Raw genomic sequence first — 27,057 nt, 5'->3', positions numbered from 1 at the left:
TAAAGAATCAGAGTACTGCTAGTTTCATATAGTGGCCAGCCAGATTTCCTCTTGCTCCAAGGAAGATGTATGCTGTGCCAGACACCTGAAAAAGTGTGTGCCTCCTATTGCCTGGTGTATTAGAGGTGGAAGCTAGGTTGGATACATTCTTGAATGCTTCCTACCCACTCCCTGCTCATATGCTCATGTGGAAAGCTGAGGGGAGACAATTATGTAGAGGCTATTCATCTCTTTATGCGGCTTCCCCAGTATGGATAGCTGGCATAGGGAAAGAATGCGGCATCTCATGCCCTCTTACTCCTCTGGGTCAATGTACAGGATGGGTCACAATCAGGCTCTAAAATATAAGCACAACCTATTCTAATATTTTTTACATAGCATACCTGGGAAAGCACTGACTCCAAATAACAATGAAAACAAAGATGTCTTTGCAGAATTTTTAATACCACTACCATTATACTTTAGACATATTATTTGAAAGGGTTTTCATACAAAAATAGCATTGTTTGCTATTGTTAGTTAACTCTGTTACTATTTATGGGCAGATACATCTGTATGCTCCGGCTGCTTTCCACCACTCCAGCATCTCTAAGTAGCCATAAAGTCAAAGTTAACTAGCTGGTTATTACTGCTGCTCTGCATTACCAGATTAGTTCAAAACAGCCAAAACATACACAAAATGTAGATATTAATGCTATTGGGTTATATCCTGAGCTAATGTAAACTAATGTGTTTCCACTGACTTCAATGGAACGACAGCACTTCATACCAGCTGAGCATCTATATGGGGCCACCTAATTTCGAATTAGACAAAATCTCAATGTAGCTTTTTGGATAGATGTATCACTGTATGAAGGACACCAAATTCATATTAACTAGTTTTACTTCAGTTTAAGGGACTACAGAGTGTATAAACTAAGTTCTACTTTATTACCACTAATTAAACATTAAAAGAGATAATACAAACCATTGGTAGAACACAGTGATTAGAAACAATTCAAAACATTTCATTTCCAGTTCAAATCAAAAAAAGAAGAGAGTATAGGTTATCAGGGCATAAAACCTATTCAGCACATTAGATGAAATGCATCCTAGAATACTCAAGGAGCTGACTGAGGAGATATCTGAGCCATTAGCAATTATCTTTGAAAAGTCATGGCAGTCGGGAGACATTCTAGAGGACTGGAAAAGAGCAAATCTAGTGCCCGTCTATAAAAAGGGAAATAAGGACAACCCAGGGAATTACAGACCAGTGAGCTTAACCTCTGCACCCAGAAATATAATGGAGCAAATAATTAATAAATCAATTTGCGAACACCTAGCAGATAAGTGATAAGTAATAGTCAACATGGATTTGTCAAGAACAAATCATGTCAGACCAACCTGATAGCTTTCTTTGACAGGGTAACAAGCCTTGTGGATGGGGGGAAAGTGGCAGATGTGGTATATCTTGACTTTAGTAAGGCTTTTGATACTGTTTCTCATGACCTTCTCATAAACAAACTAGGGCAATACAACCTAGATGGAGCTACTATAAGGTAGATGCATAACTGGTTGGAAAATCGTTCCCAGAGAGTAGTTATCAGTGGTTCACAGTCATGCTGGAAGGGCATATTGAGTGGGGTCCCCCAGGAGTTGGTTCTAGGTCTGGTTCTGTTCAATATCTTCATCAATGATTTAGATAATGGCATAGGGAGTACACTTATAAAATTTGCGGACAATACCAATCTGGGAGGAGTTGCAAGTGCTTTGGAGGATAGGATTACAATTCAAAATGATATGGACAAACAGGAGAAATGGTCTGAAGTAAATATGATGAAATTCAATAAGGACAAATGCAAAGTACTCGACTTAGGAAGGATCACAAGCTAAATATGAGTCAACAGTGTAGCATGGTTGCAAAAAAAGCAAACATCATTCTGCGATGTATTAGCAGGAGTATTGTAAGCAAGAGACAAGAAGTAATTCTTCTGCTCTATTGTGCACTGATTAGGCCTCAACTGGAGTATTGTGTCCAGTTCTGTGCACCACATTTCAGGAAAGATGTGGACAAATTAGAGAAAGTCCAGAGAAGAGCAAAAATAATGATTAAAGGTCTAGAAAACCTGTGAGGGAAGATTGAAAAAATTGGGTTTGTTTAGTCTGGAGACGAGAAGACTGAGAGGGGACATGATAACAGTTTTCACATACATAAAAAGTTGTTACAAGGAGGAGGGAGAAAAATTGTTCTTAACCTCTGAGGATAGGACAAGAAGCAGTGGGCTTAAATTGCAGCAAGGGCGGTTTAGATTAAACATTAGGAAACACTTCCTAACTGTCACAGTGGTTAAGCACTGGAATAAATTGTCCAGGGAGGCTGTGGAATCTCCATCATTGGGGTTTTTAAGAGCAGATTAGACAAACACCTGTCAGGGATGATCTAGATAATACTTAGTCCTGCCTTCAGTACAGAGGACTGGACTAGATGACCTCTTGAGGTCCTTTCCAGTTTTATGATTCTATGATTCTGTGATTTCAAAGTAACCAACCAGAATGCATTTGGCCAAATCCTCAGTCAATATAAATTGTTGTGGCTCCATTACAGAGGATTGAGCTACACAGATTTGTGCAAGTTGAGGATCTTGTTTAATAGTATATACACACTTAGCATCCCTGCTTTCTCTCATAGTGTTATTTATAATCTTTTTAAATCCCTGTTTTTTGCCACTCTTAAAATATCCAGTAAATAATCTCTCTATAGATTAGTGAGCAAACAATTCTCAGTTTTAAGTGACTGATTCCTTTACTCAGGATCTGAGTTTTTCAACACTCTCTCATTTCACGGAAGTTAGCCAGTGCTAATTTTTTTCTCTCTCCGTATTTCAGTCTTTGATTTACATGCTTCCAGTGAATGTACAGAAATAACGGGCTACTATGAAATCTTTTTCTGAAGCATTTACCCGAGGGCTAAGGTTAATGACAATGCTGTTACCAAAATACACTCTCCTTATTGCTAGGATGCCAACCTTTGATCTGCACTATTGTTATGGAACTCCTGTGCAGGAGTACTTATGGTAAGTGAATACTTTTTGTATTCCTTCTATAATTCATTTAGAACAAAGGCTGTAAAGTACTGTAACAGGAAAGTGATAGCTTTGCCTCCTAAGCCAAAAAAATTATCTAGCCGCAACTATGTATTTTGTTTCCCTCTGAATGGTAATTTTTAAGCACAGAAACATAAAATTATCACTAAATGTGTGATAAAGGGTTGTCGTATTCCCCCTCCTGAAATGGGACTGAATGAGGTGATGCCTTTATATAAATAGCCCTTTAATAGTAAACTGATTCCCCCTCCCTCCTCTTCTCTCCCCGGCTCCCAACAAATGTGTTTACTAGCAAAAAACTGACATAACCTTGAAAAAGATCCTCCTTTTGTCACCAGAAGTGTTGAGAAGGCCTTTCTTTTACCCCTTCAGTGGTGTTGTCCTGACAGCACAGTGAAGCAGGAGAGAAGGTAGCTCTGTAAGGCCATATCTCAAATTCTGGTGGAGAAAAACTCTTGTCTTGTAGGATTGAGCTGTAGCAAGATCAGAAGCCAGGGATTCCCCATTGCCACTACACCAGGCTAAAAACTCCTTATCTCCTCAACAAGAGCAGAAAAGGACAGGGAAGTGATAACTCTTTGGAATGTAATGATTATCTTTTATTTGGCAGGTGATAATTATTGTGTTTCCTCGATATTAGCATGGTAGGATCTGATTATAGGAGACTGAAATTTCTATCTGTGGAAGAAAAAACAATGAGGAGTCCTTGTGGCACCTTAGAGACTAACACATTTATTTGTGGGCTAAAACCCATTTCATCAGATGCACAGAGTGGAAAATATAGTAGGCAGATATAAATAACAGCACATGAAAAGATGGGAGTTGCCTTACCAAGTGGAGGGTAAGTGCTAATGAGACAATTCAATTAAGGATGGAAGTGGACTATTCTCAACAGTTGACAAGAAGGGGTGAATACCAAGGGAGGGGGGAAAAATCACTTTTGTAGTGTTAATGAGGGCAACGTAATCAAGGTGGCCCATTTCAAACAGTTGACAAGAAGGTGTGAGAATCAGCAGGGGGAAATTAGTTTTTGTATTGACCCATCCACTCCCAGTCTTTATTCTGGCCTAATTTGATGGTGTCCAGTTTGCAAATTAATTCCAGTTTCTCGTTGGAGTCTGTTTTTGAATGTTTTTGTTGAAGAATTGCCACTTTTAAGTCTGTTATTGAGTGTCCAGGGAGATTGAAGTGTTCTCCTATTGCTGTTTGAATGTTGTAATTCTTGATGTCTGATTTGTGTCCGTTTATTCTTTTGCGTAGAGACTGTCCTGATTGGCCAATGCACATGGTAGAGGGGCATTGCTAGCACATGATGGCATATATCACATTAGTAGATGTGCAGGTGAACGAGCCCCTGATGGTGTGCTTGATGTGGTTAGGTTCTGTGATGTTGTCCCTTGAATAGATATGCGGACAGAGTTGGCAACGGGGGTTTGTTGCAGGGTTCCTGGGTTAGTGTTTTTGTTTTGTGGTGTGTAGTTTCTGGTGAGTATTTGCTTCAGGTTGGGGGCCGCTTTCCCCTTTTCCCAGGCCTTGCCCACCCTCTGACGGGGTCACAGGATCTGCAATATTGTTGGAGAGAATTAAAGACTCAAGGCCAGTAAAAGTTCTGTTGCAGCCTCTGCCTGGTACACTGGATTCCCTGGTTTCCTGAGAAAGGGATGTCATGGGCCAAGAACAGTAGCTTGCGGCAATATTTCTGGGGGGACCACCAGCTGCCTCCAGATCCCCCACATCTCCACTTCCCCTGGGAGAGCCCATCTCAGTATAGGAATCCCTTCTCCCACAAGAACCTCTCCTGGCAACCTCTCCCCATGATCTGTGCTGCACTGAGGCCAGACAGGTCCCTTAGATTCTGCAAGGAGGGATCTTTCTGCAACTAGGTCTGGAACTCAGCAGCTGGGGAAGGGATGGGGACCTGCTTCCTCTTGCCGGCTGGGTCTGAAGCCACTTGCCTCTCTGAGTCTTGTCCCTGGGCACTCCCTCCCCAGCAAGGTAGGGTCCTGAGCATCCCGTGAGGTACTCTCCCCGGTGTCAGGGCATAGTGCCCCTCACTGGCTCTAGCTACAGGTCATGACTAGGGTGTTCTGGGGGTTGCTTGGCCAATCCTCTAGGTCACGCCCCATCAACACCTCAGTAGGTGCTGGTGCACCCCCACGTCCTTGGGGCCCTCCTTGGCTCCACATTTCAGATGTACTCTCACCACGGGCACCTTGAATGAGGTCCTGCCCACACCCGTCACCCGCACTGAGGCCACCATCTCGGGCCGGGTCATAGAATCATAGAATCATAGAATATCAGGGTTGGAAGGGACCCCAGAAGGTCATCTAGTCCAACCCCCTGCTCAAAGCAGGACCAAGTCCCAGTTAAATCATCCTAGCCAGGGCTTTGTCAAGCCTGACCTTAAAAACCTCTAAGGAAGGAGATTCTACCACCTCCCTAGGTAACGCATTCCAGTGTTTCACCACCCTCTTAGTGAAAAAGTTTTTCCTAATATCCAATCTAAACCTCCCCCATTGCAACTTGAGACCATTACTCCTCGTTCTGTCATCTGCTACCATTGAGAACAGTCTAGAGCCATCCTCTTTGAAACCCCCTTTCAGGTAGTTGAAAGCAGCTATCAAATCCCCCCTCATTCTTCTCTTCTGCAGACTAAACAATCCCAGCTCCCTCAGCCTCTCCTCATAAGTCATGTGCTCTAGACCCCTAATCATTTTTGTTGCCCTTCGCTGTACTCTTTCCAATTTATCCACATCCTTCTTGTAGTGTGGGGCCCAAAACTGGACACAGTACTCCAGATGAGGCCTCACCAGTGTCGAATAGAGGGGAACGATCACGTCCCTCGATCTGCTCGCTATGCCCCTACTTATACATCCCAAAATGCCATTGGCCTTCTTGGCAACAAGGGCACACTGCTGACTCATATCCAGCTTCTCGTCCACTGTCACCCCTAGGTCCTTTTCCGCAGAACTGCTGCCGAGCCATTCGGTCCCTAGTCTGTAGCGGTGCATTGGATTCTTCCATCCTAAGTGCAGGACCCTGCACTTATCCTTATTGAACCTCATTAGATTTCTTTTGGCCCAATCCTCCAATTTGTCTAGGTCCTTCTGTATCCTATCCCTCCCCTCCAGCGTATCTACCACTCCTCCCAGTTTAGTATCATCCGCAAATTTGCTGAGAGTGCAATCCACACCATCCTCCAGATCATTTATGAAGATATTGAACAAAACGGGCCCCAGGACCGACCCCTGGGGCACTCCACTTGACACCGGCTGCCAACTAGACATGGAGCCATTGATCACTACCCGTTGAGCCCGACAATCTAGCCAGCTTTCTACCCACCTTATAGTGCATTCATCCGGCCCATACTTCCTTAACTTGCTGACAAGAATGCTGTGGGAGACCGTGTCAAAAGCTTTGCTAAAGTCAAGAAACAATACATCCACTGCTTTCCCTTCATCCACAGAACCAGTAATCTCATCATAAAAGGCGATTAGATTAGTCAGGCATGACCTTCCCTTGGTGAATCCATGCTGACTGTTCCTGATCACTTTCCTCTCCTCTAAGTGCTTCAGGATTGATTCTTTGAGGACCTGCTCCATGATTTTTCCAGGGACTGAGGTGAGGCTGACTGGCCTGTAATTCCCAGGATCCTCCTTCTTCCCTTTTTTAAAGATGGGCACTACATTAGCCTTTTTCCAGTCATCCGGGACTTCCCCCGTTCGCCACGAGTTTTCAAAGATAATGGCCAAGGGCTCTGCAATCACAGCCGCCAATTCCTTCAGCACTCTCGGATGCAATTCGTCCGGCCCCATGGACTTGTGCACGTCCAGCTTTTCTAAATAGTCCCTAACCACCTCTATCTCTACAGAGGGCTGGCCATCTCTTCCCCATTTTGTGATGCCCAGCACAGCAGTCTGGGAGCTGACCTTGTTAGTGAAAACAGAGGCAAAAAAAGCATTGAGTACATTAGCTTTTTCCACATCCTCTGTCACTAGCTTGCCTCCCTCATTCAGTAAGGGGCCCACACTTTCCTTGGCTTTCTTCTTGTTGCCAACATACCTGAAGAAACCCTTCTTGTTACTCTTGACATCTCTTGCTAGCTGCAGCTCCAGGTGCGATTTGGCCCTCCTGATATCTTTCCTACATGCCCGAGCAATATTTTTATACTCTTCCCTGGTCATATGTCCAACCTTCCACTTCTTGTAAGCTTCTTTTTTATGTTTAAGATCCGCTAGGATTTCACCATTAAGCCAAGCTGGTCGCCTGCCATATTTACTATTCTTCGACTCATCGGGATGGTTTGTCCCTGTAACCTCAACAGGGATTCCTTGAAATACAGCCAGCTCTCCTGGACTCCCTTCCCTTTCATGTTAGTCCCCCAGGGGATCCTGGCCATCTGTTCCCTGAGGGAGTCAAAGTCTGCTTTCCTGAAGTCCAGGGTCCGTATCCTGCTGCTTACCTTTCTTCCCTGCGTCAGGATCCTGAACTCAACCAACTCATGGTCACTGCCTCCCAGATTCCCATCCACTTTTGCTTCCCCCACTAATTCTACCCGGTTTGTGAGCAGCAGGTCAAGAAAAGCGCTCCCCCTAGTTGGCTCCCCTAGCACTTGTCAGCCTCACCTCAGCGCCCATGTCCCAGTATCCATTGACCTTCCTCCCATCCACCTCCTGGGGAACAAGGCACTCACTCCCCGCGCCCACCCTGTAAACTGAGAACCTTTAGTCTGGAGCATCCAGCCCCCCAGGGGAGCTGGCCTGGGCAACTCCTCCCTCCTGAGCAATTGGTAAGCAGCCAGCCCCTCCTGCCTTGGAAGCCTGCCCCTCCAGCAGCTGGGTCCCCACCCAATTAACCCTGTGGGGATTCAATTTGCTCAGTTTGTCCTTGAGCTTGGGGTACTGGTTCAGTATGTGGCCTCTCTGTCCACAGTTTTAAAAAGTCACATTCCATTGGTCCCCTTGAGCTGGTTGGTTGGTCCTGATGCCGCTAATTCTCCTTGAGAGGGAGTTCTCCACATTCTCCCTTTTGGGGTTCCCAGCGTGACTCTCTCTCTGCACCGTGGTGGGCTTATTCTTTTGGGACTCCTCCTTTCCACCCCCTGACCAGCTATCCACAAACTCATCGGCCAGCTGCCATGTGCTTCTTTGTTTTTTTGACCACTAACCATATCCTCAGGTTGGATGGGTATAATGTTCATACAGGTGCTCCAGTACAATCAGTTTAACCAGGTCTTCCTTAGTCTGAGCCCCATCACCCTTCTTGTGGACATATCCCTCCATTTGGAGGATCAGTTCCAGATGTGTCCTCAGGGCTTTTAAGCTGACTCCGGAACCTTTTCCAGTACACCTCCGGAGTCATCCCAAACTTTTGTGTAGTAGGGCCCTTTTGAACAGTTCATAGTCTCCTGCCTCCACCCCTTCCATTCGGCTGTATATCCCCAGAGCTTTGTGGTCCAGTAAGGGGGTGAGAAAACGGAGGCTGTCTGCAGGGTCAACCCACAGGCCTTCTCAAAGGCAATCAGGAATTCATCTATGTCCTTCCCTTCCTTAAACTGTGACAGTATGCACTTATCAAAGCTCCATGGCCTATCTGTGGAAGGAAGCTTTTCTGTTAGGGGAAAGAAAATTCAGTGAAATGCTCTGAAGCAATTTCACTATTAATCTGGTTCAACTATGTACAGTTTGTATGGGATCTTTCTAGCTGAACTGTAACATTTATTAACATTATTTCAACAGTTAGCAACTCTTCCTAACTCAGGGCCAAATTCTGATCCCCTTACTCACGTTGAATAACACCTGTCACTCTATAGGGCAAGCTGAGCATTAGACGTAGGGTTGCTACCTTTGAGGTACAAAAAACCAGGGACATCTGGTTGTGTGTACTGAGCACCCTTACTGATTTCCCAGTACAGCTACCACAAAAAAGGGATGATCCTGAGGAAACCCAGATAGGTGATAACCCTATTTAGACTCCCTTTTAGTACCTCTCGGGTGCACCCATTTCAGGGACAGGCCTGGCTTCCTGCACCTCACTTTGGGTGGAACAATACAGTCCAACTACTATGGGTCTGGATCTCTGGGCTGCAGTCCCCTAGTTACCAACCTTGTCAACACAGGCCTTTATTAGTTTTGGCTGCTCTAGGATTTTCCCTTTGGGAGCCTGTGACAACATACATTTTGAATTACACTGAATAGCATATTTAAAACAAAGCACTATTTATTCAATCCTCATAAGTACAAAGCATTTAAGGAAAATGAGTTAACACAATGAAAGGCCTAGACACATACTTCCTTACCTAAGCTTAACGTCTCTATCTATAACCCAGGTAGGTCCAGTATATTCCTATCTCTGAGTTGAGAGAGCCAGTCTGTGATACTCTGGAGCATCTCTCTGTCAATCTGGATGTCAGTTTCTGACAGTTGAAACACACTACCTCCTCCTTTTGTCAGGGAAACTTTTTTAACTGGTTAGGGGATTTTGATCTGTATGATCTCAGCCTGGGTAAAACAAATCTTGTTAACTTTTCTTTAGTTCCTGGAAGTAGCATTTCCCAGTAATAGCCACATTGTTCTCTGAGCTGCTTTGAAGGCATGTACAGGAGGGTGTCTTCTCTTTGCCATTGTCTTATTTCCTATGGTTATCCTCCTTTATAGTCTCTCATTAAACTCCTGGCAGTCAGACCTGTTGATTCAAACAGATAACCTGTGGGGCATATGCTATTAATAAAAATGATACACAGCTCCCTCCTTCTCCAAAGCACCTTACTTCATGAAAGATTGCATGGGACTCACTGGAATTACTCATGGAATAAGATGTTATTCAACATAGAATCATAGAGGGTTAAGGTTGGAAGAAGGCTCAGGAGGCTACCTAGTCCAACCCCCTGCTCAAAGTAGAGCCAACCCTAACTAAATCATCCCAGCCAGGGCTTTGTCAAAGACATTAAAAACCTCTAAGAATTGAGATTCCACCACCTTCCTAGGTAAGCCATTCCAGTGCTTCACTACCCTTCTAGTGAAATAGATTTTTACCTAATATGCAACCTAGAACTCCCCAACTACAACTTGAGACTATTGATCCTTCTTCTGTCATTTGCCACCACTGAGAACAGATTAGCTCCATGCTCTTTGGAAACCCCTCACTCTTCTCTTTTGCAGACTAATAAGTCCAGTTGCCTCAGCCTCTCCTCATAAGTCATGTGCTCCAGCCCCCTGTTGCCCTCTGCTGGACTCTCTCTAATTTGTTCACAAGCTTTCTGTAGTGGGGCACCCAGAACTGGACACAATACTCCAGATATGTCCTCAAAAGTGCCAAATAGAAGGGAATAATCACTTCTCTTGATCAGCTGGCAGTGCTCCTACTAATGCAGCCAGTATGCCTTTAATCTTCTTGGCAACATGGGCACACTGTTGACTCATATCCAGCTTCTCAACCACTGTAATCACAGGTCCTTTTCTGCAGCACTGCCACTTAGCAAGTTGGTCCCCAGGCTGTAGCAATGCATGGGATTCTTCTATCTAAAGTGCAGGACTCTGCACTTGTCCTCGTTGAACCTCATAAGATTTCTTTTGGCTAATCCTCCAACTAGTCAAGGTTTCGCTGGACCCTACCCCTACCCTCCAGCATACCTACCTCTCCCTGCAGCTTCATATCATCTGTGAACTTGCTGAGCTGCAATCCATCCCATCATCCAAATCATTAATGAAGATGTTGAACAAAACTGGCCCCAGGACCGACCTTTGGGGCACTGTGCTTTATACCAGCTGCCAACTAGACATCGAGCCATTGATCACTACCTGTTGAACCTGATGATCTAGCCAGGTCTCTATCCACCTTATAGTCCATTCATCCAATCCATACTTGTTTAACTTGCTGGCAAGAATACTGTGGGAGACGGTATCAAAAGTTTTGCTAAAGTCAAGAAATATCATATCCACTGCTTTCTTCATATCCACAGAGCTAGTTATCTCATCACAGAAGGTAATCAGGTTGGTCAGACATGACTTGCTCTTGGTGAATCCATATTCACTGTTCCTGATCACCTTCCTCTTCTCCAAGTGCTTCAAAATGGATTCCTTGAAGACGTGCTCCATGATTTTTTTCGGGGACTGAGGTAAGGCTGACCTGTGTGTAGTTCCATGGATTCTCCTTCTTCCTTTTTTTAATGATGGGCAATATATTTGCCTTTTTCCAATTGTCCGGGACTAGTGAAGGTCGCCACGAGTTTTCAAAGATAATCACCAATGGCTCTGCAATCACATCAGCCAACTCCCTCAGCACCCTTGGATGCACTGCATCCGGCCCCATGACTTGTGCATGCCCAGCTTTTCTAAATAGTCCTTAACCTGTTCATTAACCACTGAGGGCTGCTTACCTCCTTCCCATGCTCTGCTGCCAAGTGCAGTAGTCTGGGAGCAGACCTTGTTTGTGAAGACCGAGGCAAAAAAAGCATTGAGTAATTCAGGTTTTTCTACATCATCTGTCACTATGTTGCCTCCCCCATTCAGTAAGGGTCCCACATTTTCCCTGACCTTTTTCTTGGTGCTAACATACCTGTAGAAACTCTTCTTGTTTCCCTTCACATCTCTTGCTAGTTGCAACTCCAATTGTCCTTTGGCTTTCCTGATTACACCCCTGCATGTTCGAGCAATATTTTTATACTCATTCCTAGTCATTTTGTCCAAGTTTCCACTTCTTGTAAGCTTCCTTTTTGTTTTTAAGCTGACCAAATATTTCTCTGTTAAGCCAAGCTGGTCACCTGCCATATTTGCTATTCTTTCTGCACATCGGGATGGTTTGTTCCTGCACCCTCAATAGACTTCTTTAAAATACAGCCAGCTCTCCTGGACTCCTTTCCCCCTCAGATTAGTCTCCCAGGGGATCCTGCCCATCGGTTCCCTGAGAGAGTCAAAGTCTGCTTTTCTGAAGTCCAGGGTCCGTATTCTGCTTTTCTCCTTTTTTTCCTTTTATCAGGATCCTGAACTTGACCATCTCATAGTCTCTGCTGCCCGGGTTGCCACCTACTTCTACTTCCCCTACCAATTCTTCCCTCTTTGTGAGCAGCAAGTCAAGAGGAGCATGGCTCCTAGTTGGTTCCTCCAGAACTTGCACCAGGAAGTTATCCCAAACACTTTCCAAAAACTTCCTGGATTGTCTATGCCTGGCTGTATTGATCTCCCAGGAGATGTTAAGGTGGTTGAAATGCCCCATGAGTACCAGGGCCTGTAATCTGGAAACTTCTGTTCGTTGTCCAAAGAATTTCTCGTTCACCTCATCCTCCTGGTCTGGTGGTCTATAGCAGACATCTATCACAACATCATTCTTGTCGCTCTCACCTCTAAACTCTTAACCCAAAGACTCTCAACAGCCTTTTCTCCAGTTTCATACTGGAGCACTGAGCAATCATATTGATCTCTTACATACAGTGTAACTCTTCTACCCTTTCCCCCATCACCTGTCCTTCCTGAACAGGTTATGCCCATCCATGACAGTGCTCCAGTCATGTGAGTTACTCCACCAAGTCTCTGTTATTCCAATCACATCCTAGTTCCCTGACTGTGCCAGGACTTCCAATTCTTCCTGCTTGTTTCTCAACCTTCTTGTGTTTGTGTACAGGCACCCAAGATAACTAGCCAATTGGCCTACTTTCTCAGTATGAATCAGGAGGCCTCCCTTGTTGCACCCTCCTCCTTGTGTTTTCTCCTGGTATCCCACTTCCCTACTTGCCTCAGGGCTTAGTTCTTCATCCCCCGGCAAAGCTAGTTTAACTAAGTTAGCAAGTCTGACTGTGAAAATGCTCTTCCCTCTCTTCATTAGGTGGATCCCATCTCTTCCTAGCAATCCTTCTTCCTGGAACAATATCCCATGATCAAAGAATCCAAAGTCCTCTCTCCAACATCACCTGCGCAACCATGCATTTACTTCCAAAATTTGTTGGTCCCTACCTGGGCCTTTTCCTTCAACAGGGAGGACGGATGAGAACATGACATGCGCCTCAAACTCCTTTATCCTTCTTCTCAGAGCCAAATAGTCTGCAGTAACCCACTCAAGGTCATTCTTGGCAGTATTATTGATGCCCACATAGAGAAGTAGGAAGGGGTAGTGGTCTGAGGGCTTGATCAGTCTCAGCAGACACTCCATCACATCCTGAAGTGTAGCTCCAGGTAAGCAGCACAGTTTTTGAGTTTCCCAGTGTGGATGGCAGATGGATGACTCCATTTCCATTATAAGGGAGTCCCCAACCAACAGCACATGTCTCCTCCTCTTGGGAGTGGTGGTTGTGGAAACCCCATCCCTAGGACAATGCATCCGGTCTCTTCCGGTTGATGGGGTCTTGGTCTGATCCCTTCCCTCAGATGATTCTTCCAAACTACAGTAGTGCCTGTGCAGAGATCCTGAAAATGGTTTCTTACCTCTATTTGCATTGGGGGTTCATGGGTTTTCCTCTTTCTCCTTCTGGAGGTCACATGCTGTCAATTTTTTCTCCTGTTCTGCGCTGCCCTCTGTGATTCTTCAGCATGGTCTGCCTGCAGTACCAAATGCTGACTTCTATCCAAGAAGTCTTCATTTTCTCTAATGCAACAAAGTTGATACTTGGGTCTCTAGTCCTTTAATCTTCTCTTCCAATATGGAGACCAGCTTGCATTTCCTACAGATGAAGTTGCTTCTATCTTTTGGGAGAAAGATAAGCATGGCACTTCCTGTGCAGGTCACAATAGCTGATCACTCACTATCCATATTGTTATCCTTCTAGAGACTCTGCAGATGTTGTATTTACTGTTCACAGAAGCCTGAAAGGCAAAATCTCTGTGGGAACTCCCCCGAGACGAACACCCAGGCAAACTTCCTCTGTTTGCTTCTCCTCTATTCACAGAGTAATGGTATCAGCATGAATAATGGTATCAACAACATGAGTATGGTATCAGAATTTAGCCCCAAGCATTTATTTAGGAGCTGGTTCTTCCACCTTACTCATCCCACTCATGTTAATAGAACCCCTTTACATAGTAAGGTATTACTTAATGTGAATGAGGATGGCAGAATCACAGCGTTAGTTGTTGAAAGCAAATAATAAATTATCTATTTTGGACCAATTTGGTATTTCTGATATTACGTGGACATAAAGACAACCTATTAGCACCCACAATTGTTTTTATTTCTGTCTCTGCCATATTTGTGCAGAAATTTGGAATAAAGTCTTAACTTACATTATCTGATATGTCATTCATTGTATATTTTAAGCAAAAAACCCAGAAAATTTAGATTTCAAAGATTTGATAATTTAGGGAAAGGGTCAGGGATCATTCTCTTCTAATGTGGTCTCCATTGTAGCTGAAATTAAGGAAAATGTTTACTAAGCTCCAGACATATGTCACTGATTAGAAAACTGCAAGGTTTGAGCACTGATTGGTGGGTTAATATTCTAATGAGATAGATTAATCAATGTAAACCACATAGCTCAGTTCCACTGCTGTTCTAAATTGCCAATTTCATCTTCATCCAGCGGAGAAAATGCCAATCTTTCTCTCTGCAGTAAAATCTTCTTGTTATAACAATGAAGCAAGTCCAGAGTTACTGTTATTGTGAAACATCTGGTAACTACAAGATGTGGCTCCTATGAGATAACCACATCCCTGGAAAATTAGAAGAACTTACTCAACTTAGTTGTATTTCATGTTTTGTAATACCCCTGAGCGCGCTTGCCTCATAATACTATAATCACTTTGCCTCTGCACCATAAATGAAACAACAGATGCTACACTTTGCTGTAATGGCCACTGCTTAACATAAATAAATGATCAAAATAACAATATTATGCATTTATAAAATATATACACCATGATAAATACGGTAGCATGGGAAACTATGATGCTCATGCTTAAATAGGTGAAGAAGGCATCATCAGGGACACATTTAAAAAAAAATTGGAGCAGGAGCTAGGGGACCAAAAGGAAGCTTTTTATTTACACAGCATAGTTTTTGTTTAATGTTTGGGAAGGTTTGTGTCCCGTTTCATTTTCTTGTTAGAATATTCTCACCTGGAACAGGTCAATATGGCATCTGTGGAGGAACTCTCCCTGACCCCATTTTTTGAGAAAAATGATGCAAAGTGTTTTGGAAGTATGTTTAAAAGAAATGAAGAGGGCAAAATAAACACAGAATTATAGCCCCAGAATCCTAGAATCCACAGCGTTACCTCGAGCAAGGCTCACAATCCTCCTCCAGCAACATCATTAAACTATGTTAGAATAAAAGGGAGAAAATTACAGATGTAAGCAGCTCATCAGAACAAACCAGTCCCTGTAATAATTATAGTAGTCACCCCCAGCCTGCTGTATTTAGCATTCACCTTGCCCTCTCACCCGGGTTAGGCCATGGTTGCAAAAGTAAACAGGTGTAAGAGCTTCAGTGGATAACTTCCTGTAACCAGGAAGACAGGCAACAGAAAATAAGTATAGGCAATTGGCAGGAAACTTGTATGTATTTTAAATTATCCAGAATTTTTACAAGGGGTGAGGAACAAAGAATCATTTCTGGGTGGGAAAGGATTGCTCTGTCTGCAGATGACACCTTTGCCATTATGGGATGAGAATTGCTATCAGTCCTGAGTGGTGGTATTCTTGGCAGGCAGTATTAAATATTTGAAGAATGGTTTTCCCAAGGATGGTACTAAACCCTCACTGCTTCTAAAACATATAGCCAGAAACACTGACAGTGAAGGGTTACTTGGTACTCTGAAAAAAAATCAGGTTGAATCATAGAAAGCAGAATCAAATATTTAAAATGTGTTGACATAGATAACACATTAGCAACCAGCTAACTGAGGTCTACCATTGCAACTCCTATGCACTTTGAGCCTGATTCTCCTCTACCCTGCAACTTGCAAAGTAATTTGCACCTGTTCGAAGTGAATGTAAAATACTCTAATTTTGATCTGACAGCATTTTACACCCACTTTGCACAGAGGTAAATGACAGCACAAGGAGCAAGGCTGTGGAAAACCAGGGCCATTGAGATGGGTTTAAATCTGGGATTTGGTTTCTAGTGTAAGTTTAATTAGAACATTTGATGGGCTAAAGTCAGGGGTCAAAGTAAGTTAGAGGACTTACCAGTATGCTGGAGTCCTGAGCAGGGGGCGTGGCCTCAACTGGAAGAGGCGTGGCCTTAACCAGAAGAGGCAGAGCCTTAAATCCCCGGGCCATTTAAATCTTGATTTAAAGAGCCTAGGGCTCCAGCTGAGGTAGTGGCTGCTGGGCACCTGGGGCCCTTTAAATCACCCCCCAAGCTACCAGCTGCAGAGGCGGCTGGGAGCCCCGGGACTCGGGGGCAATTTAAAGGGCCCAGGGCTCCAGCTGCCACTACTGCAGCGGAGCCCTGGGACCTTTAAATCACTGAGGAGCCCTGGGAGCTCCCGACTGCCACCTCTACCCCAGGACTCAGGCAGCAGGGCTCAGGCAGGGATTTAAAGGGCTGGGGCGGTAGTGGTGACCGGAGCTCCGGGGCCCTTTAAATCCCCACGAGAGTCCCTCTGCCGCTACCCCAGGGCTCGGGCAACAGGGCTCAGGTGGAGATTTAAAGGGCTTGGGGCTCTGGCAGCCGCTACTGCCCGGCCCTTCAAATCCCCTTCAGAGCCCCACCGCCGCTACCCCAGGGCTTTGGTAGCAGGGCTCCGGTGGGGCTGGGGTGGTAGTGGTGGCTGGAGCTCCGGGGCCCTTTAAATTCCTGCTGCAGCCCTGCCGCCACTACCCCAGGGCTTTAAATTGCCTACCGGCTTACTTTCACCTCTGGCTAAAGTTTACCTGAACTGCATGCCAGTGGGTATAACTGTCAAATGGCTTGCTTATCAGTGGGTGCTCAGAATCAGCAGGATAACTTTCTACATTGTCCTTGGGAGTAGCTCCCTTTGAAGGTGATAATACCAGGTGTCATAAATATAAAGAAAAGGGTAAACACCTTTAAAATCCCTCCTGGTCAGAGGAAAAACCCTTTCACCTGTAAAGGGTTAAGAAGCTAGGATAACCTTGCTGGTACCTGACCAAAATGACCAATGAGGAGACAAGATACTTTCAAAAGCTGGGGGGAGGCAGAAACAAAGCCTCTCTCTCTGTCTGTGTAATGCTTTTACCGGGGACAGAACAGGAATGGAGTCTTAGAACTTAGTAAGTAATCTAGCTAGATATGTGTTAGATTATGATTTCTTTAAATGGCTGAGAAAATAAACTGTGCTGAATGGAATTAAAATTCCTGGTTTTGTGTCTTTTTGTAACTTAAGGTTTTGCCTAGAGGGATTCTCTATGTTTTGAATCTAATTACCCTGTAAGGTATTTACCATCCTGATTTTACAGAGGTGATTCTTTTTACTTTTTCTTTGATTAAAATTCTTCTTTTAAGAAACTGAATGCTTTTTCATTGTTCTTAAGATCCAAAGGTTTGGGTCTGTGTTCACCTATGCAAATTGGTGAGGATTTTTATCAAGCCTTCCCCAGGAAAGGGGGTGTAAAGATAAGGGAGGATTTTTTGGGGAAAGACGTTTCCAAACAGGCTCTTTCCTAATAATAATAATACCGGTTAGACGTTTGGTGGTGGCAGCGAAAGTCCAAGGGCAAAGGGGAAGTTTTAAGCTAAGCTGGTAAAAGTAAGTTTAGGAGGTTTTCACGCAGTACCCTAGCGTTCAGAGTGGGGAAGGAACCTTGACACCATGATAAAGCCAAACTGTAAAAATCTCTGCTTGCTTTTCTTTTTTATGCATACTAAGGGTATGTCTACACTTCAATGAAAGTGCAGGGTTAGTGGGATGTGAATCAGCTGACCCTGGGTTTGAGAACACAGGACTTGAGCATCTGCACTGATTATTAACCCTAGATTAAGACTTTCCTAACCTGGGCTGAATCTGGGATTCTTATGTCCGTGCTCCAGCACGCAGCTCTGAGTCAAACCAACCATATCCCAGACTCCAGTCCCTAGCACCCTCCTGAGAGGTGCTTTAGCCCTTTGACTGTGGTGCACTGTGCAAAATCTTTCTCAACCCTGCATGTAACAGGAAGTTTGAACAGCCAGCCGACACATCCTACTGAGCAGTCATTTTGGTCTGTGCACTCCCAGCTACCAGAGCCAGCAACATGGAGGAGGTGCCTTTTGAAGAACTTCTCTTGCTTACACTTTCACTCTTCAGGCAGAAAAGGGACAGAGTTTCCATGAGACGTTGGTGGACATTTTGGCCTCATTTTCTGACCCACCTGTTAGGATATAGATATTCAGGCCTGTAAAGGCCTATACTTTAAGAATTTAGGTATATGTTTGGCATTTAGCTAGTAATTGAGGTATACAAGAAAGAATCTGTGTAAGGGCCTTCTCTCACTATGACACTCTGAGCTCTATTCTTAGGCCAATGCCTTTGGCTAAGCAGCAGAGGCAGCCATAAGCTGAGAAGCGAATGGTCACATCCTCACATTCCAAACTAGTCAATATGGGGCTGTTAGGAAGGCTGTCACCTTCAGAGAAAGGAAAGAGCCTAGAAGATGTAAAAGGAAATTTAGTTTGATAGTTTTCTGTCTGGTAAGAACTCACTTACCAATAGACACAGCTGGGAAACCCTTATGTCTTTATAGATGTAGTTGTGAAATCCTCACTTCTGTATTGTTTGTCATTATAGTTTCCACTTTGCTATTGTTTGTTTGCATGGTCTCTGTCTGGTTCTGTGATTGTTTCTGTCTGCTGTATAATTAATTTTGCTGGGTGTAAACTAATTAAGGTGGTGAGATATAATTGGTTAGCTAATCAGTAAATTTCAGTAGAATGATTGGTTAAGATTTAGCTAAGCATATTACTATATAAATTAGGGGCAAACAGGAAGTAAGTTGGGATTCGAAAATAAGGAAAAAGGAACTTGGATTTAAGCTTGCTGGAAGTTCACCCCAATAAACATAGAATTGTTTGCACCTTCAGACTTTGGGTATTGTTGCTCTCTGTTCATGCGAGGACCAGGGAAGTGGGAGAGTGAAGGAATAAGCTCTCTAATACCACCAAGGGCACCTGACAGAGCTTATCATGGAACAGGAGGAGAAGGAGGACACAGAAATGGCAGACTCAAACTGGCAGATGATTCTCAGAACACTTGGTATAAACACTGATGTCCTCTACATAGACCAGCGCTTCTGGAGCAGAGACACACTCACAGAATGGTGGGACCACATCATCATGCAGACCTGGGATGATCAGCAGTGGGTCCAGAACTTTTGCATGAAGAAAGCAACATTTCTGGAACTTTGTGAGCAGCTTGCCCCATCCCTCCAGCATAAGGACACATGCATGAGGGCAGCCATTCTGGTCCAGAAGCAGGTTGCTATAACTATTTGGAAGCTGGCTACCCCAGAATGCTACAGCTCTGTTGCCAACTCGTTTGGTGCTGGAAAGTCAACTGTGGTTAAAGTGGTTGTGGAGGTTTCTGAGGCAATCAGGCATGTAGTTTGCCCCAAGGTGGAAGCATAAAAGATATTCTTGAAGTAATTGCTGGCTTTGAGAGAATGGTCCAGGTGCCTTTTTGAAACCCCATTGGTTGGACTCATATGCCCATAGTTTGCCCTTCTCCAGGAGCTTGTATGTACATAAACCACAAAGGGTACTACTATATTGTTATGCAGGCCCTTGTGGACCACAGAGGTCAATTTACGAATGTCAGTGTGGTTGCAGTGGGAATGTTCATGATTCTCTGATGTTACTGGCAAAAATCTAGGGCACCCCACTTATACCCTACCAAAGGCTCAAAGCATGACCCAATCAATTTAGGCACCCCCACCCTTTCCCTTCTGAGGGCTCAGAGTATAAGGACCTTACCCCTGGGACTCAGGAAGAAACTTGGTCAATTTAAGAACCCTCCCCCCTTCCCTCGAGGCTCCAGGCTCTAATGGGTGTGCAGAACCTTTTCCAATTGAAAAAGTCTTAAGTATCGCATACACAGAATACATATACCAAACAAATCTCTGAAGCTCATTACTCCTAATATACAAACAAATTTCATCTGATGGCCAGTCAGCATCCATTCATCTGGGGGTTACCGACAATGCCTCTGCATGTCACGGTTGTGCAGAGGGGTCAGAGTTCCAGCAGCTTGATGTTGAACTGCAGTCCCAAAATGGTTCCCAAAGAGCATTGTTTTTTCATTTACAGTATACAGGAAAAATAGCAACCTCCTTCAAATTTACTAAACCTATCACATTATCTCACACTCCTAAATAACAAAAAAATTAACCAATTACACACTGGCACCTATGTGTCCTCCTTCCTGACCAAATATTTACATTTTATCTTTCATGCCCAAATTGTAACTTAGTTTTGACCTTCTCTGTTTATGCAGATGGTCAGCATAAAAATGCTGTTTAGAGCTTATCCTACCATTTGTTGAGTCTCTTTCTGTATCCTACCTAATTTCTCAGAACCTGGATGCCTCTACTTTACAAACTTGGCGATTATAACTCTCATTAGGGACATTGCTAAGGTGTGGGGGGAGGCTTTATCAGCAGCAGAACATTCTTTTTTCTATTTCGGTGGTGAACTCCCTGAGTTTCACCCAAAGCTGGGAGGGAGGGGCGATGAGTTGATCAGATCTCAGGCCTACAAAGGTTTTTTTTTTTTATCATTTGGGAGTTTATATTCATGGACAGTCTGGAACACTATTCCCACCAAATGACATTGTCATAAATGGACTTGTGATGGGCTCCCCCTGGGGTGCCATCTGAAACTGGGGTGCCTCTGAGCCTCCTGATCCACTAGCCTGGGTTCCCTTTAAACTGTACTGCTGTGATCAGCCTTCACTTTCACCAGCACACATACAGATAGGGGCACACCCAACTGCAGTTACATGCATATGCTGTGACCAGTCCTGCATGGGAAGGCTACGGCTAGGGAACTTCCCTGCTACTCACATGTGCACCACCTCTGAAGTGTAAATCCACAGATTATACCATCTTTCGCTGCACATGGAACAGTACAGCGTAAGCTCATTAAATTCGCCCCCTCCCTCAATGTGGAGAGGAATATAGAAGTGCTTTCTGCCCCAAGTTATGACTCCCACACTGGTTTTAGACAAAGCAAAAACAAGTTTATTAACTATAAAAGATAGATTTTCATTGATTATAAGGAATAGCAAATAGATCAAAGCAGACTACTTAGCAAATAAACAGAACACGCAAACTAAGCTTAATATACTACATGGATCAGATATGAACAGCAAAGTCTCACCCTAAGTCATGATACAAGGAGGCTGCAAACTCTTAACAGGTAAGCTGCACTTGCTTACACCTTGGAATCCCCAGGTGTTCCATTCACAGGCTAAAAATCCCTTTAGCCTGGATCCAGCACTTCTCCCAGTTCAGTCTTTGTTCCTCAAGTATTTCCAGGAGTTTCTTTGGGTGGGGTGTCAGTGAAGAACATGATGATGTCACTCCCCTGCCTTATATAGCTTTTGCATATGGCAGAAACCCTTTTTTTTCAAAGCTTGGTTCCCACACCAGCAAGTGGAAAAATACTGATAACCCAAGATGGAGTCCAGCACCAGGTGACATGGTCACATGTCTCTGTAGTGTCACAGAAGCCATTATTCAGACTGTCTGCAGCGTCCTCAGGAAGGCTCCCCTGGGTTCTCCTAAGGCCTATTGTTCTCCCAATTGGTTCACTAACTTGGGCACTCCCCCACCTAGCTTTTCAGAATGAAAGCATCTTGTCTACTGAGCATTCCCCAGGTGTAAACACATTTGTAATACAGACACATAATCAATATTCTTAACTTCAGATACAAATAGGACAATCATATTTAGTAAATCATAACCTTTCCAATGACACTTCACATGACTTATCTTGCATAAAGTACATTATGATTATGTCATAATCATATGATAATATTACTGTGAGAATATGGGGTGCAGTGTCATAGGAGTTACTAGCCCCACTGTTATTCTGGGGGCCCTGCATGCCCCCTTTTGTCTTGATTTCAGATGTCTTGACAAAAGATGGTTTAATTACACAATCAGCAGGTGTAGAAAGGTTGTTGAATGTGCTTTTGGCAGATTGAAATCCCACTGGGAATGTTTTCAGACCCATTTGGATGCCAGTGTCATCAATACTGTCTGCATTACTGTGGCTTGCTGTACTCTCCACAATCTTTGTAAAGCCAGAGGTGTGCCATTTCTGCCTGAAGAGACCTGTGACAGCAAGGGGCTGCTGAATTGATACCTTAAGCCAGAAAGTGCTGAATCTGAAGCATCCAGGTAATAGAAGTTGGGGGTGTTTTGTGCTTTCACATTATGGACTTGCATGGCCCAATGGGGCTTAAGTGCTTGCGGAGGGGGCATGGGTGGATTGTCATGCAGTGTACTTATGAATGACATGACCACTTATCAAATTGTGGGGAGAAAGGGGGGTTATTCACGGTATGGATTGATGTAAGGAAGTGATTGAAGTATGGGTTGATATAGATAACTGCACTGAGAAATAGAATTTGCATAGTAAATCCTAATTGCTCCTGATCATGTGTTTACTTGATAAAAATAAATAGCTTTATTTATGAATGTATATTAGAAAAGTACAACATTCACCCATTGCCATGCAGGCCAGCATTACCACACTAAACACCAATAACAACAGAATCTTAACAAACAAAACAAAATAAAGGAAAGTGCATGAACAAGTGCAAACAGTGAAACCATGTAGAAGACTAAACCCCTCACTGCTGGATGGTCCTTGGTCAACCCTCCATTCTCTTTCCCCTTCTTTCCCAGTTTGCCATACACTTTGCCTTGGGGGAGGGAGGTAGAGACATCCAAAGGAGAAGAGATGGATGGAGCAAAGTTGCCCTGCCCAGCCACTCATGGGGCCTGATTGCATGGACCACCCAGCCATCAAGTTTTCCAATCTATTTCTGGACTGCATCACAGGGTACCACGCAGGGGAATCAAGCTGTGGTGTGGGTCAGAAGCCTTGCTACAAAAGCTTTTTGTATCATTTCAGGCCTTCCACACTTTGGAGGATGTTATAGTTCTTGTGGTGTCTGCTTGGCAAAGGGAGATGTTATTCCAAGCTGCTTGTGGGAAACCAGTAGTGTACGCAACCAAAGTTTTCAAACCTATTGTGAATAAACAGCATATCTATAAATGGAGTGGTTTGGTCAGCTACTGAGGTAAGCCTGGAAAATACATCCTTCCCTGAAATGTGACTACCTATCCAGAGTCCCTGCTCCAGGAACAGTTTGCAGATATCAGGATTATTAACTACCTTTATTACCATTATTAACCAGGATGGGATCAGAATACATGAGGGAATCAGCAGGATAATGTGTTAGCTTCCATATGGCTTAGCTTGTTATGGTTGCATGCAAACACACAAAACTCCACAGTCATCCTCTTTTCCCCTCCCCCACTCCACCCACACATTTATGGAAAAAAAAGTCACCCTCCAGTCGAATTTGACACAAATGATTTTGTCACCTATGGATTGCATGGGCTACCTTTAACTAAAATGAACTAGATTTGTAAATGGAAAACTTCAACCTACCCGTCTCCTGCCCACAGTTCACTGTTTCCAGGTAGTTTGTTATACCGCTGAGTGGGTACAGAGTGGGGTAGTTACAAGCATGGAAATGTAAGGTTATTATTTTTAAGGAAGAGTGATGCCCTACCTGCCAGGATTGTCCTGGAGTTTCCAGGAATTAAAGATTAATCTTTAATTAAATAATATGTCCTGTGATGAAAGCTCCAGGAATATGTCCAACCAAAATTGGCAACCCTAGGAAGTGGGGCCCCTCCCCACCTCTTCCCCTGCAATCCCCTCCTCCCTCCAGCGCTCCTGCTGGGGAGTGGGGTTGGGACCAGGGAGCTTCCCCCATTCCCCAGCAGGAGTGGAGGAAACCCCAGGCAGGGCAAGCCCCCATGTTCTGACCCCACTCCCCAGCAGGAGCGCTGGGCAGGTGGGTGGAGCAGGTTGGGGTGAGGGGTTGCCCATTTTCCTAGGGGTCCTTCAGTTGGTGGAGACACTGGGCACAGGCCTCCTTGACTCAGTGGTTAATCCGCCACTGTGCTACTGGATGTGCTGCTGCTGCCTCTGTTGTAAAGCACCATCTGGGACTAGTTTCAGTGACAGAGTCACTTCACAGTCCTCACTCGGCACCTGCTGTGGCTCCCATCAGTCTCCATGGCTGTCCATATCCCATTAGGACTATGAAGTGTAGATGGATGTGTTAGGCAGCCTTCTGCCTCCTCCTCTGCCTACCTAATCAAAACGGCCCTAGAAGAATATTCTGACCTGCTGCATTGTGGAGGTTGGGTTAGAAGAAACTGCCTCTCCTTCTCAGCTTCCCACAACACTGGTCTTTAGGTCTAAATACTTTAAACTGTTTGATAATATTATGGCTAGAATCACCAGGTTGAACCATTATACATAGTGTCACAAGTTCTTTTTCTTAGTTTGTGAGCCAAGTACAGTTTTGAACAAATGCTGTATTGTTTTTATGTTTGTGCTGCCAGTGCTTTTGGGGAAGCAAACACTAAGGAGTTTGCTGTCTGCCTTAAACTCTCAAACTAGAGCCAATCCTTGGTACAGACTTGCATCCTGGGAACTGAGAATATGTTTTGGGCTGAGATTCCTGGAAGAGGGATTTGCTTGCCTGCTATTTGTGACCACCTGTGTTGAAGAGCTGGTGTATATAGTTCAAATAAACTAGTGGTACCCAAACTTATATGTTGCTGCTTTTCCACCAGTGGGAAACTGACCTGCATGACCCCAACATATTCTACTGCTCAGCAGAAGGTCAACAATAAATATGTCATTCAAAATAACTACCACTTTGGTGGGCAGAACTAATATCCTCAACTGAAACTATTCAAGTACTGCTAGAATCTTTTAATATTGGGAGCTCCTTTGTGGAGTTTTGGTAATATTAATAAACATCTTGATTCCTGTCAGACTCTTTCATTTGCATATATTAAATAAGTCAGATGTCGAGGGGGTGTGTATATTAAATGCTTTGTACCTGATGTAAGTTTTCTAGTATTTTTTTAGGCTTCAGAGTAGCAGCCGTGTTAGTCTGTATTCACAAAAAGAAAAGGAGTACTTGTGGCACCTTAGAGACTAACAAATTTATTAGAGCATAAGCTTTCGTGAACTACAGCTCACTTCATCGGATGCATCGGATGTATTTTTTTAGCAACTGAATATTTGTTTGTTTGTTTGGCACAAAACTATGATGTTAAATGCGTGAAAGCAACGGAAATTTGGCTGGCATGCTTAATGGGCAATATGCTGCCTTTTGTACCAGTACGTATAAGCCATATAGCACACTGAAGTGCTGGAAACTCTTCAGGTGGAAGTTTTTGATAGTTGCATGTCTCAGAAGCATAGGGAAGTCCTTGAATTATGCGGAAGGAGGGGATGAATGTAGTCATTGATACCCTTCTGGGCTTTTTGCTAAGGTGGCAATGGACTTTATCCATAGGTCAGGTGCTAGTGGGATTTGAACTTCTTTTCTGTAAAACTTTATGCTCAGCAACTTCATGTTAGTTAGATACCATGGCGATGATGACATAAATATCTACAGAGATTATGTTTAAAATGGAAAGAAGAAGATACTTTGGATTTGGCTAGATCATCGGGCTCAATGGTTTGATGTCTAGTTGGCAGCCAGTATCAAGCAGAGTGCCCCAGGGGTCGGTTCTGGGGCCAGTTTTGCTCAGCGGCTTCATTAATGATCTGGATGATGGGATGGATTGCACCTTCAGCAAGTTGTGGATGGCACTAAAATGTGGGGAGAGGTAAATAATCTGGAGGGTAGGAATAGGGTCCAAAGTGATCTAGACAAACTGGAGGATTGGGCCAAAAGAAATCTGATGAGGTTCAACAAGGATAAGTGCAGAGTCCTGCATTTTGGACAGAAGATTCCCAGGCACTGCTACAGCCTGGGGACCAACTGGCTAAGCAGCCGTTCTGCAGAAAAGGACCTGGGGAATACAGTGGATGAGAAGCTGGATATGAGTCAACAGTGTGCCCTTGTTGCCAAGAAGGCTAACAACATATTGGGCTGCATTAGTACGAGCATTGCCAGCAAATCAAGGGAAGTGATTATTCCCCTCTATTCGGCACTGGTGAGGCCACATCTGGAGTATTGCTTCCAGTTTTGGGTCCCCAACTACAGAAAGCATGTGGGCAAATTGGAGAGAGTCCAGTGGAGGGCAGTGAAAATTATTAGGGGATTGGGGCACATGACTTATGAGGAGAGGCTGAGGGAACTGGGCTTATATGGTCTGCAAAAGAGAAAAGTGAGGGCGGATTTCATAGCAGCCTTCAACTACGTAAAGGGGGTTCCAAAGAGGATGGAGCTAGGCTGTTCTCAGTGGTGGCAGGTGACAGAACAAGAAGCAATGGTCTCAAGTTGCAGTGAGGGAGGTCTCGGTTGGATATTAGGAAACACTATTTCACTAGGAGGGTGGTGAAGCACTGGAATGGGTTACCTAGGGAAGTGGTGGAATGAGGTTTTTAAGGCCTGGCTTGACAAAGCCCTGGCTGGGATGATTTAGTTGGTGTTGGTCCTGCTTTGACCAGGGGGTTGAACTAGATGACTTCCTGAGGCCTCTTCCAAACCTAATCTTCAATGATTGTATGATTCTATGATTTTCAGGAAGTTGTGAAATTACATTTTTTATCATCCTTTCCTTTGGGGATGGTCATACTTCTGAGATAACCTAACTCTTTGTGTACATCTACACATCGAGCAACAGCAGCAAGTCTCAGATCCCAGGTCAACAGACTTGTGCTTGTGGGGCTCATGCCAGAGTACTAAAAATGGTTGTGCAGATGTTGCAACTCAGGTTGGAGTTGAGCTCTGAAGCTAACCCCGTCTCTTAGCTTCTGAGCCCAAGCACGTCCCAAAGCAGCAATATCTAACAGATATTTTTAACATGGAAGCTCAAGTCTGGGAATCCTGAATCTG

The sequence above is a fragment of the Dermochelys coriacea genome, chromosome 1 (assembly GCF_009764565.3).
Source record: "Dermochelys coriacea isolate rDerCor1 chromosome 1, rDerCor1.pri.v4, whole genome shotgun sequence".
Classification (NCBI taxonomy): domain Eukaryota; kingdom Metazoa; phylum Chordata; order Testudines; family Dermochelyidae; genus Dermochelys; species Dermochelys coriacea.
This window is presented reverse-complemented; position numbering follows the sequence as displayed.